The sequence below is a fragment of the Gymnodraco acuticeps genome, unplaced genomic scaffold, assembly GCF_902827175.1.
Source record: "Gymnodraco acuticeps unplaced genomic scaffold, fGymAcu1.1, whole genome shotgun sequence".
NCBI lineage: Eukaryota > Metazoa > Chordata > Actinopteri > Perciformes > Bathydraconidae > Gymnodraco > Gymnodraco acuticeps.
Genome location: NW_022992304.1, coordinates 32,353 through 50,195, shown reverse-complemented (window position 1 = coordinate 50,195; position 17,843 = coordinate 32,353). Strand labels below are relative to the sequence as shown.

General features: G+C 41.8%; 1 pseudogene; it reads left to right on the top strand.

The window, feature by feature from the left end:
• Window positions 1-16,117: 16,117 nt before the first annotated feature.
• Window positions 16,118-16,747, top strand: LOC117541038 (annotated as a pseudogene).
• Window positions 16,748-17,843: the final 1,096 nt, after the last annotated feature.

Sequence of the window (17,843 nt, the reverse complement as noted above, 5' to 3'; positions counted from 1 at the left end):
AAGGTAGTGTACTAAAAAACGGTGTGTTTTTCAGAGCTTGTATGCTGAAAATAGCTGCCTGCTGCTGCTGTCTAAGGCTCATTTACAATGTGAGTGCTCGCATCAATCGTAAAAGCTATATGAGAATAACAAAGCTTCATGAAGGATGCTGCAGACTTGGGTGATAAACATTTGTCGTATCCGTTTAAACTATAAATCAAATAAGCTAAGTTGTTATTGCTTTAAATGTTAAGAATAACACTCGGCTTTTCCCTACATCATTGACACAAATACTATTTTTACTCAATCCCCAGGAACCCCACTGCTTTTTATGAACTCAAAATCAATGCGTTTCTGCCTCTTTTATCTAATGTTGTAAACCTACACATAAAGGAACTGACAGATACTTTGGCAAGGCAGTGGCGTGATAACAAACACTCATTGAGCACTGCTCTGGGAGGTATGAATGTGTAAGTGTAGGAATATAAAGCAAGGTGTTGCTGGACACAATGAGTCACAGTCATGTTTTTTTTAGATTAAAGTGTTATGAGTATTGTGAGTAGCTCTTGTCTTTAAATTGGTGCTGCCGGATTTGGAACTCCCACTATAACTTTGTCCAAGATAGTCGTACTGTAAACAAAGTCACGCTGGTGTTTTCTGCCCCCTCTAGTTTGTGCACACAAAAGCATTTTACGCTGTGCTCAGCAGGTGAAAAACTAAAGAGGGGCTTCCATATGTGGCAGACCAGGTTTTGGTGCTGCAGGATTTGGCACCCCCACTATAACTTTGTACAACATAGTAGTCGAGGTATATTTACCCCTATTGATAGGGCTCTGTTCTTGGTCCCCTCCTCTTCTCCTGTACACAAACTCGCTCGGATCAGTCATTAGCCCGCATGGTTTTTCATACCACTGCTACGCTGACGACACCCAATTAATTCTGTCCTTTCCCCGCTCAGAGACCCAGGTCGTCGCACGCATCTCTGCTTGTCTAGCTGACATCTCTCAGTGGATGTCTGCTCATCACCTCAAGCTCAACCTTGACAAGACTGAGCTGCTTTTCCTTCCGGGAAAAGATTGTCCCACTCTTAACCTAACAATCAACATCGGCACCTCAGTTGTTTCCCCGACTCAGACTGCAAGGAATCTGGGTGTGACCCTAGATAACAACCTGTCCTTCACTGCAAACATCGCTGCTACAACCCGTTGCTGCAGATACACGCTTTACAACATCAGGAAGATACGTCCCCAGCTGACACAGAAAGCGACGCAGGTTCTGGTCCAGGCTCTCGTCATCTCACGCCTAGACTACTGCAACTCCCTCCTGGCTGGTCTACCTGCATGTGCCATCCGACCTCTGCAGCTCATCCAGAATATAGCGGCTCGTCTGATCTTCAACCTTCCTAAATTTTCACCACACCACTCCGCTCCTCCGCTCCCTTCACTGGCTTCCGGTAACTGCTAGAATCCACTTCAAGACACTGGTACTTGCTTACCATGCTGCGAATGGATCTGGCCCTTCCTACATCCAGGACATGGTTAAACCGTACACCCCAGCGCGTGCACTACGCTCTGCATCAGCCAAACGACTCGCTGCACCCTCGCTGCAAGGGGGACCCAAGTTCCCATCAGCAAAGACACGTGGGTTTGCTGTCCTGGCTCCAAGATGGTGGAATGAGCTCCCCATTGACATCAGGACAGCAGATAGCTTGCACATTTTCCGGCGCAAACTGAAAACTCATCTCTTTCGACTCCACCTCGAGCGATAGATTTATTAACAAAGCACTTATATACTAATAAAGGACTGGCTTATCTAAAGCCAGTTGAGTAGCACTTGAAATGTTTGGCTCTATGAAACCTGATGTACTTATATGATTCTGTTTTCTTCAAGGTTGTGTCTTCCTGGTCGAATGTACTTATTGTAAGTCGCTTTGGATAAAAGCGTCAGCTAAATGCAATGTAATGTAATGTAATGTAATGTAATGTCATGTGTATAATCACTTCAGTAAAGCCAATTACATGTTTTCACTAATGTTAGTCTTTTGATTAATTAATAAATATTATTTTATTTATTTATTAGAAACTTCATGAAGGAGAGGCGCTTCAACAGGGGAGTGTCTGGATGGATGGACCCTACAAAAAGTCCCGATTGGCAAACAGCAGGATGGTTCAAGCTGTGGCCTTTTTGTGCTGATGGAAAGTACTGTTTTTAAAAGCAAAGTGCCTTTTTATTTAGTCCATTTGTTTGTTTGTTGGTTCGACTTAAAGCCACACAAGGGTGGCGCATGAAATCATTTGTAAAATGAATTTCTACTGTATATTGTAAATAAATGTGTAATTGTGTTTTTCAGAATGCTGAAACCCTGCGAAAAGACGCAGATCCTGCCAGCATCCAGCAGGATCACACAAAGAGCCTCAGGGGGTACATATTAAATAGACTGATTGGGGCACAATTACATAATTGATTTTTTTAGTCACTGTTGGTATTTTGTAAATAAACATACTAAAATTCATCACGTCTCATAACTTCCTTCCTACTGTTGTGGCAGATAATTAACCCCCTTTCATCAGGGGGGTCTGTGGGACATTACCTTACAGCCATGTTCACAATATAACACAGAAGAGATGCATACAGTACAACACCCGGGTGTATAGCTACAGTGCTTAGGGGTGGTGGTGGCAAAGTCCATAGGGACTTGGCTTGGCAACTGGAAGGTCACCAGTTCAAGTCCCGGAAAGACTAAGTGCTACCGAGGTGTCCCTGAGCAATGCATCGTTCCCTACACTGCTCCCCGGGTGCCGTACATAATGGCAGCCCACTGCTCCTAACACTATATGGGTCAAATGCAGAGACCCTGTAAATGTCCCGTCTGTGGGACTAATGAAGCTCAGCGCAAGTTCAACCAGGAAGACCGTCTTTACTCTTCATTCACTATTTCTATTTTACTTCTCTCTCTCCTCTGAATAAGTGATCGGGGGCATCACTCCCCAGCTTAACCAATCACTTCGCTCTATTCCCACAAACCTATCATAGCGCTCCACTAAACCTTTTAAATCTGCTCTCCCCCCTCTGACAGCCGTCATTTCAGGTTACTCGTCGCAACCCTCCTCCACCCCTTTCCACCTCCTGTCCCTCTGAATCCAGGGTCAAGCTAAGCCACTCCTCTTCAGACCGACCCCAATCATCCATTCACCACCACCAGTGTCTAGACCCCGGGGGGTTTCATCGGATCGGTCCTCCCCTCCCGAAAGATACTCCCGCACAACAGGGCCTAATCGCCAAAACTCCATTACATTAATTTGTGTATTTCTGGCAATAGATATGTATTCTTACATCAAAACCGTCTCTCCTGATTGAAATAAAGGTATTCTGATTCTGATTAAGATAAGATGTGCGTGCCTTTATACATCCACCATAGGGGAATTACAATTTGACGCAGCAGCACAAGGGAATTAAGTTATCAAATAAACACATCCATAAATACCTATACATCCAAATAGTATCTAAGGTGTAGCCCGGGTGCAAATAGCATTGTTAGCTACGGACACCCGGGTGTAAATAGCATTGTTAGCTACGGACACCTGGGTGTAAATAGCATTGTTAGCTACGGACACCCGGGTGTAAATAGCATTGTTAGCTACGGACACCCGGGTGTAAATAGCATTGTTAGCTACGGACACCCGGGTGTAAATAGCAATGTTAGCTACGGACACCCGGGTGTAATAGCATTGTTAGCTACGGACACCCGGGTGTAAATAGCATTGTTAGCTATGGACACCTGGGTGTAAATAGCATTGTTAGCTATGGACACCCGGGTGTAATAGCATCTGCCATAAATAAATGCAGGCTAACTTTTTTGGTGAAGAAGTGGCATAGGCAAGTCAGATAAGTGCTGTCACACATTAAGAGGATTATTTCCAAACATGAAAATAAACTTTGTCTTCACTCTTCACCTGCAGATGGTCACAATGGAGGAGGAAATAATTGTCGCTGTGGTCACTTTGTAGAGTTCATCCCATGTAGTGTGTTGGTGTTTGAAAAGCCTTCAAACTACATTATAGACTAGAGCTTTGTGTAATACTGGCCTCTGCTTCGTATTTCACCGTCTCACTGGTACCTGAAGCAACATGCGCACAAGTGTTTGTATTGGCTATAATGTCCACATGTCCAACATCTAGGCCTAGTTAAAAAGCACTGTGCCGCAACTGTCAGCAAGAATGTATCTTCAACTGAGAACATTTCTTAAGCTCATTTGGTTTCATATCGTTTTTTGCGGGAAAATCTGAAAAAAGGAGAACTTCAGCCTTGCATTTAGTCTGTCATGCTTCCTGACTGTGTATAGTACCATGTCTTTTAACAACACATACATGTTTTTTGGATCTATTTATGTCGGTGATGACTAGCTTATTTTTTCCTCGCAATACTCTTTTATAGTCTCCACTTGATATTTTGCACAAGCTATTTCAGGGTCGGCGTCATGGGGGGTCATTCGAGGGCCATGCCCCCCAAATGAGTCACTGTGCCCCCCCAACGCAGGGTGGGCAAGCCTTGCCACTTTTCCGTTTTTTTTTTGTAATCATGTAGGCTAAGTGAAAACGTTTCCACTAAAGGTTTTTTGTGTGAAATACATCAGAAATAAAGAATACAAATATAAAACACAGCCTGAGGTGTGCTCACTGCTGCTCTCTGATTGGTGTGTTGCTTGACCAATGACCCCCCGACTTTTGTTTTGTTATCATTACGTGGCTGTGTGTTTTAGATGAAAGCCGGTGGCAATCTGTTCATCTGTTACACTGATTATACAGTAAAGCCATCGAAAATAATATGATATACAGTACAGTACAAGTAGCCTACTTCTGGGTCTCTGTGTTTCATTCAAGCTCGGCTCTCTGTGTGTGTGGCACGATCACATTTTGTGAGTGCGCGAGCGGTAACGTGGAATGTTGTTGTTAGCATCTGGTTAGCTAGCTATGCTAACGGATATAAAGAGCTGTTTCGATACCAAGGTGGAGGAGAGTCCTCTCCTGTCAGACTGAGAGGATCGTATAACCTCAGCTCATCGAGGTAAGGACTCTCTCAGTGTTTAGATAGTTCACTTTAGTGTAAGTTATCTCAGTGGGTCTCAAACGGTTTGGTCACCATTTATGTAAACAAGTATTTGCGAGGAACACATGTATATGATCATTAGCCTATAGCCTAGTTATTAAAAAAATAAGAGAATAAATGAAAAACGGGTATGAAATACTATAGGACAGTAACACAAGAATACAGTTTAAAAGGGGATGTGATTAGTAAAATATCCATAAAGAAAAAGTACATCTGTGTACAGTTCTGTTTCATATGGGTGTTCACTGTTGAGAGATGTAGGCTATCCATAGATCTCTTCATTTTGCTCTCAAAGTGCACCAGATTGATGTATTTAACTTCAATATTTTAAAAATAATCTTCCCGGGGGAGCATGCCCCCAGACCCTCCTAGAGGAGGTTAGGTCCACCCCCACCTAAAACATGTTCACATGGATAGGATACAAAATACATTTGCACACTTTTTATATGGTGGCCTATGTCCATATGTTTCTGTTTTGGTGGTTGTGCCACAACCGTGCATGTATGCACAAGTCATAGGTGCGCTATACAATAGCACTACACCCCTGCAATGTGTGTGAAAGACAATACACTTTACAGCATGTTTTTTTAAATTGAAGTTGCGTTGGTGTTTGTGTGTTGGTTGTTGAGGGCAGTGTGTGCCCCCCCTTGGTAAATGATTGCCCCCCCATTCGATTTGTTCTAGAGCCGACCCTGAGCTATTTGCACTAATGCCTGCACGCCTCAGAATGTGGAAACAATGCGTTTGTCCCTGAGTGTGTAAACACAGCCGCGGCGCTGTGTGTGTGGACGGCTGCAGCTCTGCTCTTTAGTCCTCTCTGCCCTGCAGCGAGTCTCAGGAAGAACAAAATCCTAATGAAGGGTTGAGTAATTACTCCTCTTAATATAAACGTTATAATGGGATTAAAAGGATCCCACATCCTCCCCCTGCCCTCCCACCCATCCCTCTCCCTCTGGTCTCTCTCTCCCTACCTCGCTCTATCCACCTCCGTGTTCATTGTTTATTTCCGGCATGCCTTTGTGAATCAGTGGTGAGACAGTGAGCTCTTGAAGGCCAGTCAGCTGGAGTGTGTGTGTGTGTATATATGTGTGTAGAGTTTGTACAGTAGGTGATTTAACTTGAATATGTTTGTCTCTCTTTTTCCCTGTGTTAACTGTGCGTGTACCTCGTTGTTGTCGACTCGTTTTGTGTGTGTGAGCACTCGGAGCAGCATGTGATTAAACAACAGAAAGTGAACATGGCAGCTGCCATGCTGCACAAACTCCCACTCTTCAGACGAACCACACACACACACACACATTACTTTACATGTCACTTGTTAGACGCTTTTATCCAAAGCGACTTATACTCTGTACTGTGGGCAATCCCCACAGGAACAATTTCGGGTGAAGCGTCTTTCCCAGGGACACAACGACATGCTGACTGCAGTGGGGTTTGAACCTGTGACCTCTTGATCCGAACACCAACGCACAAACCACTGCACCACACGCCTCCGCTTTACATGTGTGAGGACTTCTAAGGCATATAGAAACACATCTTTGTGTTTTGATGTGTTTCTGATTGTTTTTGTGTATGGGACTACAAGACACAAAATTAGCAATTTAAAGACATTATAAATGGCTTTCATTATTTTCCGACATCTTGTAAACCAAATAATTATTTGCTTCAAAGAAAACAATCAATTGTCCAATAATATAAATAATAATATTTAGTTGCTGCTCAAATCGAACCGTAACTTTAACATTTCAGGCCACGACAAAATGTGCTCACTTACACCCTGAAGGAACACAAAATGATAACCTGCCCTCATAAAGATAGAAGCATATTATCCCAAACACCCCCCAACATTCAGAGGCTATGAGGTATGATCTTGTGAGGATACAACCCGGCATGTCTGAACCTAACATTAACACTGTGCTGCTGGCCGTTCTGCTCTCCTCCTCATGTACACGAGGAGCGGTGAAACACTGCAGTTGTCACTTCACAAAAAGAAGGAGAAACTGGAGAGCCGTCTCCTCTGCAGACATCCTTCCTGTTACGGTGGAGAATCTCCCTTACAGCCATCGCTTTAATGAAAAATAACGCTCTGGTGAAACAGCAGCAACCCAAACTCCTGCTTTCTTTCATCCCATTACATAGAAAAAAAACATGAATTGATCTTCTAGACGCAACTCGTTTTTTTATTTTAAATGTTTTTTTGGCACGATATAAACACTTATTGCTTTTCTCGAACAGCGAATCCAGAAGATAAATCATTTTGTGATGCATTTTGGTTTTACATGGGAATCAATCCAAGGAGGTTCCACCTTAATAATCTGCAGCTAAACTGTAAAGGAAAATAATGTCAAATAATGCTTCCTAAATATGTCAGATTGACAATGTTGGTCTTTCAGTCAACTTGTTTATCAAAGCTGGATTGCGGTGAAGGTCGCTTGTCCACAAGATGGACCCTTTATATTTATAACTGAAAAATGTTAAATTATTAGTATTTTGTCTATTCTGTGTAACACTTATCGTGGCATGTTATAGCAGCTGATAGAGAGGTTATAGACTTTGGTCTTTGAATTTCCGTTCTTTTTAAGCATTTAGTCATTTTTATATGACTTTTATAGATTATCATGATACCATAAATAAGAACACTATCATAATTTACATTTAATGAACACTCTAAGACAGCAATAACCACAGGGGAACTCATCATTAAAGCCCATTTTAAATAAACAAAAGGCTTATTGAATTCTTAGATGTTTTTCCGAAATGGATTCCTCACTGTTTGTTTATAAACAGTGACAGCAGGCAGTGAACATGGATTCCTGTAGAGTGAGCAGATTCCTGAAATACGTCTGTATTCCCAGGACGGTGTCTGAGAAAACAAACACAGACTCTCACACAGACAACAGGTGAGTCATATCCTGTCTGTCTGTTCTGTTCTGTCTGTCTGTCTGTCTGTCTGTCTGTCTGTCTGTCTGTCTGTCTGTCTGTCTGTCTGTCTGTCTGTCTGTCTGTCTGTCTGTCTGTCTGTCTGTCTGTCTGTCTCTCTGTCTGTCTGTCTGTCTGTCTGTCTGTCTGTCTGTCTGTCTGTCTGTCTGTCTGTCTGTCTGTCTGTCTGTCTGTCTGTCTGTCTGTCTGTCTGTCTGTCTGTCTGTCTGTCTGTCTGTCTGTCTGTCTGTCTGTCTGTCTGTCTCTCTGTCTGTCTGTCTGTCTGTCTGTCTGTCTGTCTGTCTCTCTGTCTGTCTGTCTGTCTGTCTGTCTGTCTGTCTGTCTGTCTGTCTGTCTGTCTGTCTGTCTGTCTGTCTGTCTGTCTGTCTGTCTGTCTGTCTGTCTGTCTCTCTGTCTGTCTCTCTGTCTGTCTGTCTGTCTGTCTGTCTGTCTGTCTGTCTCTCTGTCTGTCTGTCTGTCTGTCTGTCTCTCTGTCTGTCTGTCTGTCTGTCTGTCTGTCTGTCTGTCTGTCTGTCTCTCTGTCTGTCTGTCTGTCTCTCTGTCTGTCTGTCTGTCTGTCTGTCTGTCTGTCTGTCTGTCTGTCTGTCTGTCTGTCCGTCTCTCTGTCTGTCTCGTTGCGTTGTTGTCTCCATCTACGGCTCTCTGCTGTGTAAATCATATTTATAACTGTGTTAAATATTAGATATTATTGCCTCCAGGAAACTGAAGTCAAGCACAGTGTTTCTTTTTCTCAACCCTTTCAAATGATTTGTTGTCCAGCTGAATTCTAAGCAGTCGTGCAGGTCAGCCCTGAGTGTGCATTTATTATTTATTGTTTTACACATATCTCCGGCTGTTATCTGAAAGGTAAGGGGCAAAGAAAAAGTGTTTAGTTTGCCTTAGTTTTGATAAAGTAAAATAGTTCATGAGTTAGCTACACTTTGCACGTCATTATAACGCACAGCTTTAAATTATTCATTATTTTCTTTATGTATTTGTATATTTATTTAAGTATTTGTTTATTCTTCTATTTGACAACATAGGTTTGATTTGGAGATTTTGTATTCTCTCAACAATTAATTTGAAAAAAATCCCAAAAAGATTTGAAGACATCTGTTAACATTAGAAAAGTTCACATGCAAATCATTAGAAGTAGAAAGAAAATGAGCAGATGTATCATCACTGTCTGGATCTGTTACTGTGTCTTACCTTTAGTCGTTATGGGGTTGTGGGCTTTATTGTCTTCCAGTCAACAAGCCTCTGATGTCAGTGATGAACATTGTTTCCAGCTTGAAGCTGAGTACTCTTTAAGTGACCTTATATAACTTTTCGAATCAACCAAAGTACAGTTAATACTTGACATTTGGCAAATGGTTGCTAGATTTAACTTTATTTACTAGTAGTTTGCAAAAAGAAACGAGACCAATCCAAAAAAAGAAAGACTAGGTTTTTAAATTGTGTTTGGGTTTTGCAGAGAAAGCTTTCTGCCCGTGTTTGTTAGACCCAGGCTAATAATTTAAAAGCTATAAGACGAGCAGTCTGAGCAGCAGAAGCCTGCAGCCTGCCCACACTGGATGTTCTCTGATGAGGAGGCAGAACAGTCCGGCGGATGCATTTATGAGGGTGAAGGGGCAGTAATGAGCGGAGCTAGCTGATGGGGCCGAGCTAATGGACAGCTCTCCACTCAGCAGTTTATATTCTGTTCACATATGGATGCCAAACTGGTGGCTGCTGGTCAAACAATATCTGTTACTTTTAAACAATCAATTGGACAACTCTGCAGATATTGAAAGATTGTATAATGTTCTAAGATTTCAGGTACAGCTTAGGTTTCACAATCTATTATTCATTTGACCTCGGGAAACAGTGAGTATACACTTACTTTCACTGGTGTTGAGATGCTTGCATAAACAAGTAAACCATCATTAATTTGCTATGCTTATACAAATGTGAGTCATTCAGCTGCACCTAACTTTAAAAAATAACATATATCACTACATGTTTAATGTTTTTCACATTGAGTAAAACTAAAATCAACCCTGCCTATTGCAGAATCATTTGGTATAATGTATATGAAAAATAGCCACCTCCTGAATTAAAAAAGAAAGAAGTTAAAGCCGATTGTGACCATCACTTCTCATGTTTTATTCAGTAACACCATGGAACCAAAATGGACACATTAATAATTTACGCATCTAGATTAATCAGGAAAATCTCAGGTAATCTGGACATGCCCTCAGACGTATTGAGACAGGATCTGATCTGATTGGATCAGTTCAAAATGGCCATGCAGACTTCAGGCATTTACACATACCAGACCGTTAATTGGATTACAACCATTCATGGTTAGAAAGTGATTTTGTGAGAAAGCTGACATTTTGGGATAGTGAGGGGCCTTAGATCAGTGCTCACTCAGCAGACTCCATGTAGTTCTCCATGTAATACATCCTTTTAAAGAAGTGAGTTTTATGAACTTGCTTTCCTTTAATGACTGTGGGAGCTTCTGTTTCCTCCTAATCCTCTGACAGATGTTGAAAATAAAAGCTCCAGGCTCTTCAGTCTGCTCATGTGATCACAGAAACGTCACTGCTGGCGAATCAATCCTGCTACTTTTCAATTACCAAGAAATTCAGGAAGTGAAAATCCTTACTTTAGAAACAGTGCTGGTGCAGATGTTTTGGGAGTCGCTCTGCAGCTCAGAGTCTGTGTATTCACTAAAGTGTATCACAGCAGTGGCAGCACTGATCTGAGACCTCTAATGAGCTCCCCGCGCTCTCAAACTTATAATGACCCTCATTTGTCAGGAATGTGCAGCCTGAGAGCGAAACAGAGACAGAGTGTGAGTTCAGGTGAAGCTGAAGGGAGAGAACTGCAACTCCCAGGAGGACTCGGGGGATTCACTCCCACCTGCCTGATGAGGGCGCTTTCATTAAAGGCCCAATCTCTTTTGTAAAAATGATATAATAAACACACAGTTCTGATTGGAGAGTAAAGAGGCATTGCAACAACGTCTGTCTCTACATTACCATAATTCACAACCTAATTCAGGAGTGTCTGAATTATAAATAAGTTGTATTAAATATACACAGTTGATGTAACATCTGCATCATTTGCCGCTTATTAACTGTGATGTCACCAATGCTTTTTTCAGTGATTTAAAATGTAAATCATAACTGTAGAGGAAACTTCTGTGTAGCTATGCAGTGGGAGTCACCGACTCAGGAAGGAGACACGGGAAGAGCAGTAGCTTTGATGTCAAACACATGATGGTTTATTTGGAGTTAACGGCCGGAGGATTCACATCACAAGTCCAAGAGTCAGAGGTTCTGACTTCACGGTAGAGTTGCCACGTCAATTCTGGAGAGCCTCTCTCTTGCCAGCCCATCTAACTGGTTTCGCAGAGAGTAAACAACATATTTGAGAAGATAGCCTAAACAGTGTGGGAACACTGAGCTACTTGCCTCGGACACCTATGACCTTGAAGATTTCACCTTGGAGTCCACAAATACAGAGAAGGAAGTGTCCCAGTGTACCCACAACACAGACCATCTGTGACCCAGTATTGACCGGTCACAGAATGGGAATAATAACATTATTGGCTAAGCAGCCTGTGTCCTTAAAGAAGGTAAACAGACATCAAGGTTTGTCCTGTATGTTACATCTTGGCGTCTATGACAATTATTTCCATAACAATAACTGGAAAGTATTTTGTTAAAGGAACATTGTACGGTGGCTGAGAAGTGCAAACGACAATTACAAAGTGTGAAACACTTTAACAAAGCTTGAGACAAATTTATATTTTATAAAACAAATTTACATTTTATGAAACAAATTTACATTAGCAAAACACTTTTTACCAAAGAAAAACAATTTAACAAGATGCATAACACTTTTATAAAGCTAGAGACACATTTACATTTTATAAAACTAAATTACATTTTATAAAAAAAAAAAACTTTTAGCGAAAAACACTTTTACAAGAACTGAGACAAATGTACAAGTCTCGAAACACTTTAACATTTGCCGAAACACTTATTATAATTCATGTATTCTGCTATATTTGATGAGGGATAAAAAGATTTTTTTGCCATAAGTTTGTAGTGAAATTGATACTGTTGGACTCAGTACTACTTGGACTACTCCCACAAGTACAATGAAGTACTTTTACTTTGTACTGAGTCCAACAGTATCAATTTCATGTAGAACTTATGGTAACAAATAATTGTATTCCTCATCAAATATAGCAGAAGTGGCTTGAATTTGTTCTCAGGAGGAGAGAATAACTGAAAAAGTACACTGAAAAAGTATTTTATTGTTGGTAGCAGTACTAGTACTGAGTCCAACAGTGTCAGTTTTATTAAGAACTTATGGTACAAATTATTTTAATCGCAAATAAAGCAGAAAAAACATGCATTATTTTACTCTTGTAGCGTCAGTGCCGCTTCTCTGCCATTACCGTAAAGGCGCGATTAGTCAGGCACTCAAAATGAAGAGCGGCTGATTTGACCAAGAGAACACGAGAGACGGCTGAGTTGATCGCAATACCGGAACGGACGACACTATCATAATGTCTTCTGAAAACAAATGCCATTGTCTCACACACACACAAACACACACACACCCTGGTGACTGGACATTTCCTTCATAAAACTAATAATAAGGCGTAATAATTGGGCAGTTTGGTGTGTGTGTGTGTGTGTGTGTGTGTGTGTGTGTGTGTGTGTGTGTGTGTGTGTGTGTGTGTGTGTGTGTGTGTGTGTGTGTGTGTGTGTGGTTAACACGAAGCAGCCTGCAGTCGCTCTTTAGCTGTTCTACTGAAGGTAAACACAGTGAAGGCACAGCTCCACTTCCTACTTGGCGAACCGGGAAAGTATATCGTGATGAGCAAAACTGTGTCACTTGGCCCAGGTGAGAGAACGGACAAAACATGTTTAACGACCATAAACACACTCATACCGTCCATAGGTATACGGCGGTCTATCCGCCAAAACAAACTTAAGTTTGTGTCAATCACTTGCAAGTCATTTCTGGTATGATGGACATTCCCTTTCCGGTTTGATTCTCTAGTTTGTTAAAGTGTTTCGGGAAATGTTAAAGTGTTTCGGCAAATGTTAAAGTGTTTCGAGACTTGTAAATTTGTCTCAGTTCTTGTAAAAGTGTTTTATAAAATGTGTCTCTAGCTTTGTAAAAGTGTTTTGCATCTTGTTAAATAGTTTTTTCTTTGGTAAAAGTGTTTCACTAATGTAAATGTGTTTTATAAAATGTACATTTGTTTTATAAAATGTACATTTGTTTTATAAAATGTACATTTCTTCTCAAGCTTTGTTGAAGTGTTTCACACTTTGTAATTGTCGTTTGCACTTCTCAGCCACCGTACGTTTGATATGGTTAATGCTCAAGCTTAGTGAACCACAGTACCTAGCAGAAAAGCCTAAAATGAAATGTGTCTTTCACTTTTAGTTTTTTCATAAATTGTAAATTTGATAAAGAATTTGAACAACTTGAGGTAAAATACCATCAGAGGATGGCATTGCTGTATTAGCTAATGTCTTTAAGAAGTGTTCTCTCTGCTCACACGATACATATTACTAGGTGAAATGGAGCATCCCAAAATACAGTTACAGTATACGTCCACTGCACTGACGTTGTAGTTCATGTATGAGCTGTTGGAGATGTAGATTGATATGACACAATTAAAGTCCAGAGCTATATCTACATGTTTAAAGTGGCTTCAGGAATGTTTCCCTTAACCTCGGCAGGAGTGATTAACAACTTTCTGAGGAACTAGAAACGGATATGGTTTTATTTCAGGGTTGTTTAATGGAAAACCTTGCATATAACTTTAAATTCTATAATTGTGGTTAGAATGTGACAGCGTTTTCTCTGCCATGCAGAATCTCTGCTCTGTTTTTCTAAAGTGAGTGGGAGCCTTGATGATCTGGGATCTCAAATTAGCTCCCCTTAGTCTCCAACTCATAATGGGCAGCGGTTATCAAAGAAAATATTCTGACAAATATGTGTGTTTTACATTTTTGTCGTCAAACAAAAGCCAGAACAACTCCAGCTTGGAATTAAACAGTTCTGAGGCATTGAAACACATCATGGGGAGTACATTTAGTCTCTGTTGTTCTGACCATTTAAATGTATGAAATATGTAGGAGTACCAATATTGAAGTGGCTAGTAGACTTGTTCTCCTTTTAGGATCTGGGCTCTATATCTTGTTCCACAGACATTTTGGATTGACCTCCCCTCAGATAAACCCTGTCCTGATGGGGAAACACAGCAGCTGATTGGTTCATTGCGGGCAGTGAAGCGCAGAGCCGTAATTCACCAAAGAGTTTCATTGCCTATTCTGCTCACAGTTTATAGGATCTTTTCAATTAGTACGGTCACTGCTGTAAACAGACCAGTTGCTCTGTGTCTTGTCAGCTTTATGCATCACTGCCTCGTTACAATTAGAAAAAATGCACTTTAAAGGCCTGGACGCTAAAACACAGGCATAGAGAGAGTCTGGGAACAGAGAGAGAATACTGAGAAATGAACATCTCTCCTATAACAGCTGATAATGATGAACTCTTGAAGGACCAGTCTGATTCTAATGTTCTGACAAACAACAATGTCGAGATCAAACAGGTGTTGTGTTCCTCCTCTGTGCCACAGAGCTATTGCTGTCCAGAAATTAAAACAGCCACACTGGGTACCATGCTGCTTCATTACCATAAACACACACTGTAGTTTATTTTGACTCAATCCATCACAATGTCCTGCTGCCACAAGTATACAGAGCACTAAATGTGGAGTTATCCACTGCTGATTGTTTGATAAAAACTACAAGACCAGCTATTTCAGCAAATGAAAACGCCTTAATGTATTCTTTAAGAGAAACATATTGACTACAAACCGTATTTGTGACCCTTTTTTTATTAATTCGTAGTTTCCCTGTTAGGGGTTGAGTCAAAACAACATCCTTAGAAGGAAACATCGACACTATCCATATTATAAAAACAAAAACACAAATACAATTATTGTAGATCCGATGGCCTGGGATAGGGAAGGTAACAAGTTGAATTGAATTGATTTTGGTCTCACAATTATGATCATTACAATTCTCATAGATGCATTTTGTAACAATGAATGTTTTTAACAAACATCTATTTAAAACATCAAATTCAGATACTGATTAATGGAGTTTTATGGTTTAACTGTGATATTTGTTTTCTTAGATTAATCTCTTTTTGTCCATAAACCTAAGAAATCAGCGTAGGAAAATCCCAGTGTCATGTTTGTTATCTCCTTCATTAAATGCTTAAATTGCAAATACATATTTCAGACGTATTAACAAAGTGTGATTTATGTTCACTTTAACCTTAACTAGAATTAATGAAAACAGCCAATATTTAGTGTAATACATCTTTCTCTTTCTTTGTGTTCTTGTGATCGCAAAATGCAGACAAGGGTTTTTCCCCTGAAGAAATAAAATACCTTTAATATTATGCACAAATATAAGAGTATAGGGGAACACTATTGTTACCTTTTAACCTTTCGGTTCCAGTGAGAAAAGCTTATGTGAAATTATCTGTCTGACTAGAGCTACTTTTATGAAACTGCAGATTGCTTTTTCTTGCAATTTCTCATCGTTTAAAGTATGCGCACAGCACATTTTAACATGTATTGTCTGAAGGGAGATTCATCATGCAGGGGGAGCCAAGAAACCCATGCACAGAATGCAAGACGTTCACAGACAAAATGACAAGTGGTGCCAAGTCAGAAACTGATACTCAGCACGAGCAGCTTATAAAACCCCCTTCATATGAGTTTATAACAACAGTCCTGTCATCTGCTGCTGCAGAGACGGCGTATGGCAGAGGTTTTAATGACAGGAACAAAAACAAAAAACCCTGCAGGTGATACAATGTTTTACAGGAATATCCTTGATGCTTTATGTCCTGCAAAAATCTTGCTGGTGCCCTGTTAGTAATGACACCTCGCAATTAATTGGCTGATGATGAGGCTAGTTATGATGTAATCTTTCTCGCTCTCTCTCCCCTGCACACAGCCAGCCCCCCTCCCCTCCCTTCTCCCTCTCTCTCTCCCGTATCCCCACCTCTTTTCTCTGTCTTTCTCTCCTATCCTAACCAACATGGCCGCTAAGTCGGATGGAGCAGCGGTGTCTGTGGAAGATGACAACACGCCCAGGAGCCTTTCGGAGCCGGGGATCCCCGCCGCCCGGCCCCGCTGCAGCGCCTTGGGCGGGAAGCCGTACACGGTGCTGGAACTGCTGCTGGGTGCTCTGCGCGCTGCTCGTCCTTTTTCTCCGACGGCGCGACCGACCTGTGGCTGGCCGCCGACTACTACCTGAGAGGTGACTACTGGTGGTTCGGCTTGACGCTCGTCTTCGTCGTGGTGCCTTCCGCTGTGGTCCAGGTATTGAGTTTCAGGTGGTTCCTGTATGACTACTCGGATCTGAGCTGCGGGGATGGAGCGGCGAGCGGCAACGGGAGCGGCGCGGTGACGGCAGGCGGCGCGGCCACGGCGAGCGACACTTTGAGCACCAAGGACAGCGACCAGCGCGGCGGGAGCGCGGCAGCGGGGAACGCGGCGAATGCTACCCCGGTTTATACAGCCTCTGCCCCGCCTGCGACGGCAGGGAGAGTCGGGGGCCCCCGGAGGTGCTGCATCGTCTGCATGTGGGTCTTTCAAACCGTGCTCCACGTCCTGCAGCTGGGTCAAGTCTGGAGGTAGGACCGCTGGGGTTGCTGTGGGGAACAAGAGAGGGGTGTGTGTGGTGTGTGTGTGTGTGTGTGAGCGTGTACGTGCTGGTGTGTTTAATGTGCACATGCGAGCATTGTCTTCCAAGCTGGATAGTGGTCTGGATGTGTGTGTACGTGCTCGCTACATGTGTGTGCACGTCGATGCCCTTTTATGTGCAATGTGCATGTGTGTGCGCTAATCCCCCAAAATATTACCTGTCCTACTGGTGACAGAAATGTGCAGAAATCGATCGGGACAGAGTGAGAGTATTTTGTCACAATGCTGAATTCGTTTTATTCACACATCACTTACAACAGTGATAGTAAAAATATGAATTCCTCTCCCATGAGGCGTTTTGTCCATCTGCCCTTCTCGTCCTGGCTGTGACAGATTCTGTTCTGAGGTCTGACACACAGTTCTTCCCGTGGCTCCTCTCTCTCTGTCCGGACATGCTGACAGGAATATTAGCTCTGTGCTCCTCTTCTCCTCATCTGGCTGCTTGTCATGTTCTTGAAACTGAATCTTTTCTTCCTCCACACGCAGGCACATTGATCAAATGTAAAATGAGAGCATCCACGGGCAAAATCTTTAAAGCAGCATTCCTCCCACAACACATCCAAACTGATTTCCTATCCTGTGCTTTAAACTGTGTCCACCTCCCTAATTGTAGGGTGTTTTTTCTTTAATTTGAATTGCTTAAGAGCCGAGTTTACTTGATTGTGAGTCAACTTCAAACATTGTGAAACATTAATGACATCACCAGGTTGTCAGTTTAACCCGCATGTTATACGCACGTAAACCACAGTCTACATATTAAACAAATGAAATGAAAATATCCATTATAAGCATACAATGACAGAAATAGCAACTTGTACTAAACATTTTCAATAATGTTAACCATAATGACCAGAGTAAAGTATTATGAGCAGCAGCCGGGCTGTTAGTCAAATTCACTTAAGTTAAAGTCTGAGCAGTTTCTGAAATCATTCTCGACTGAGACCAAATGTTCAGAGTTAACGGTTCAGTCCTTTGGTGTATGTAATAGTGAAACAGAAAATACTTAATCTGCTTAATAGCAACTCTCAAA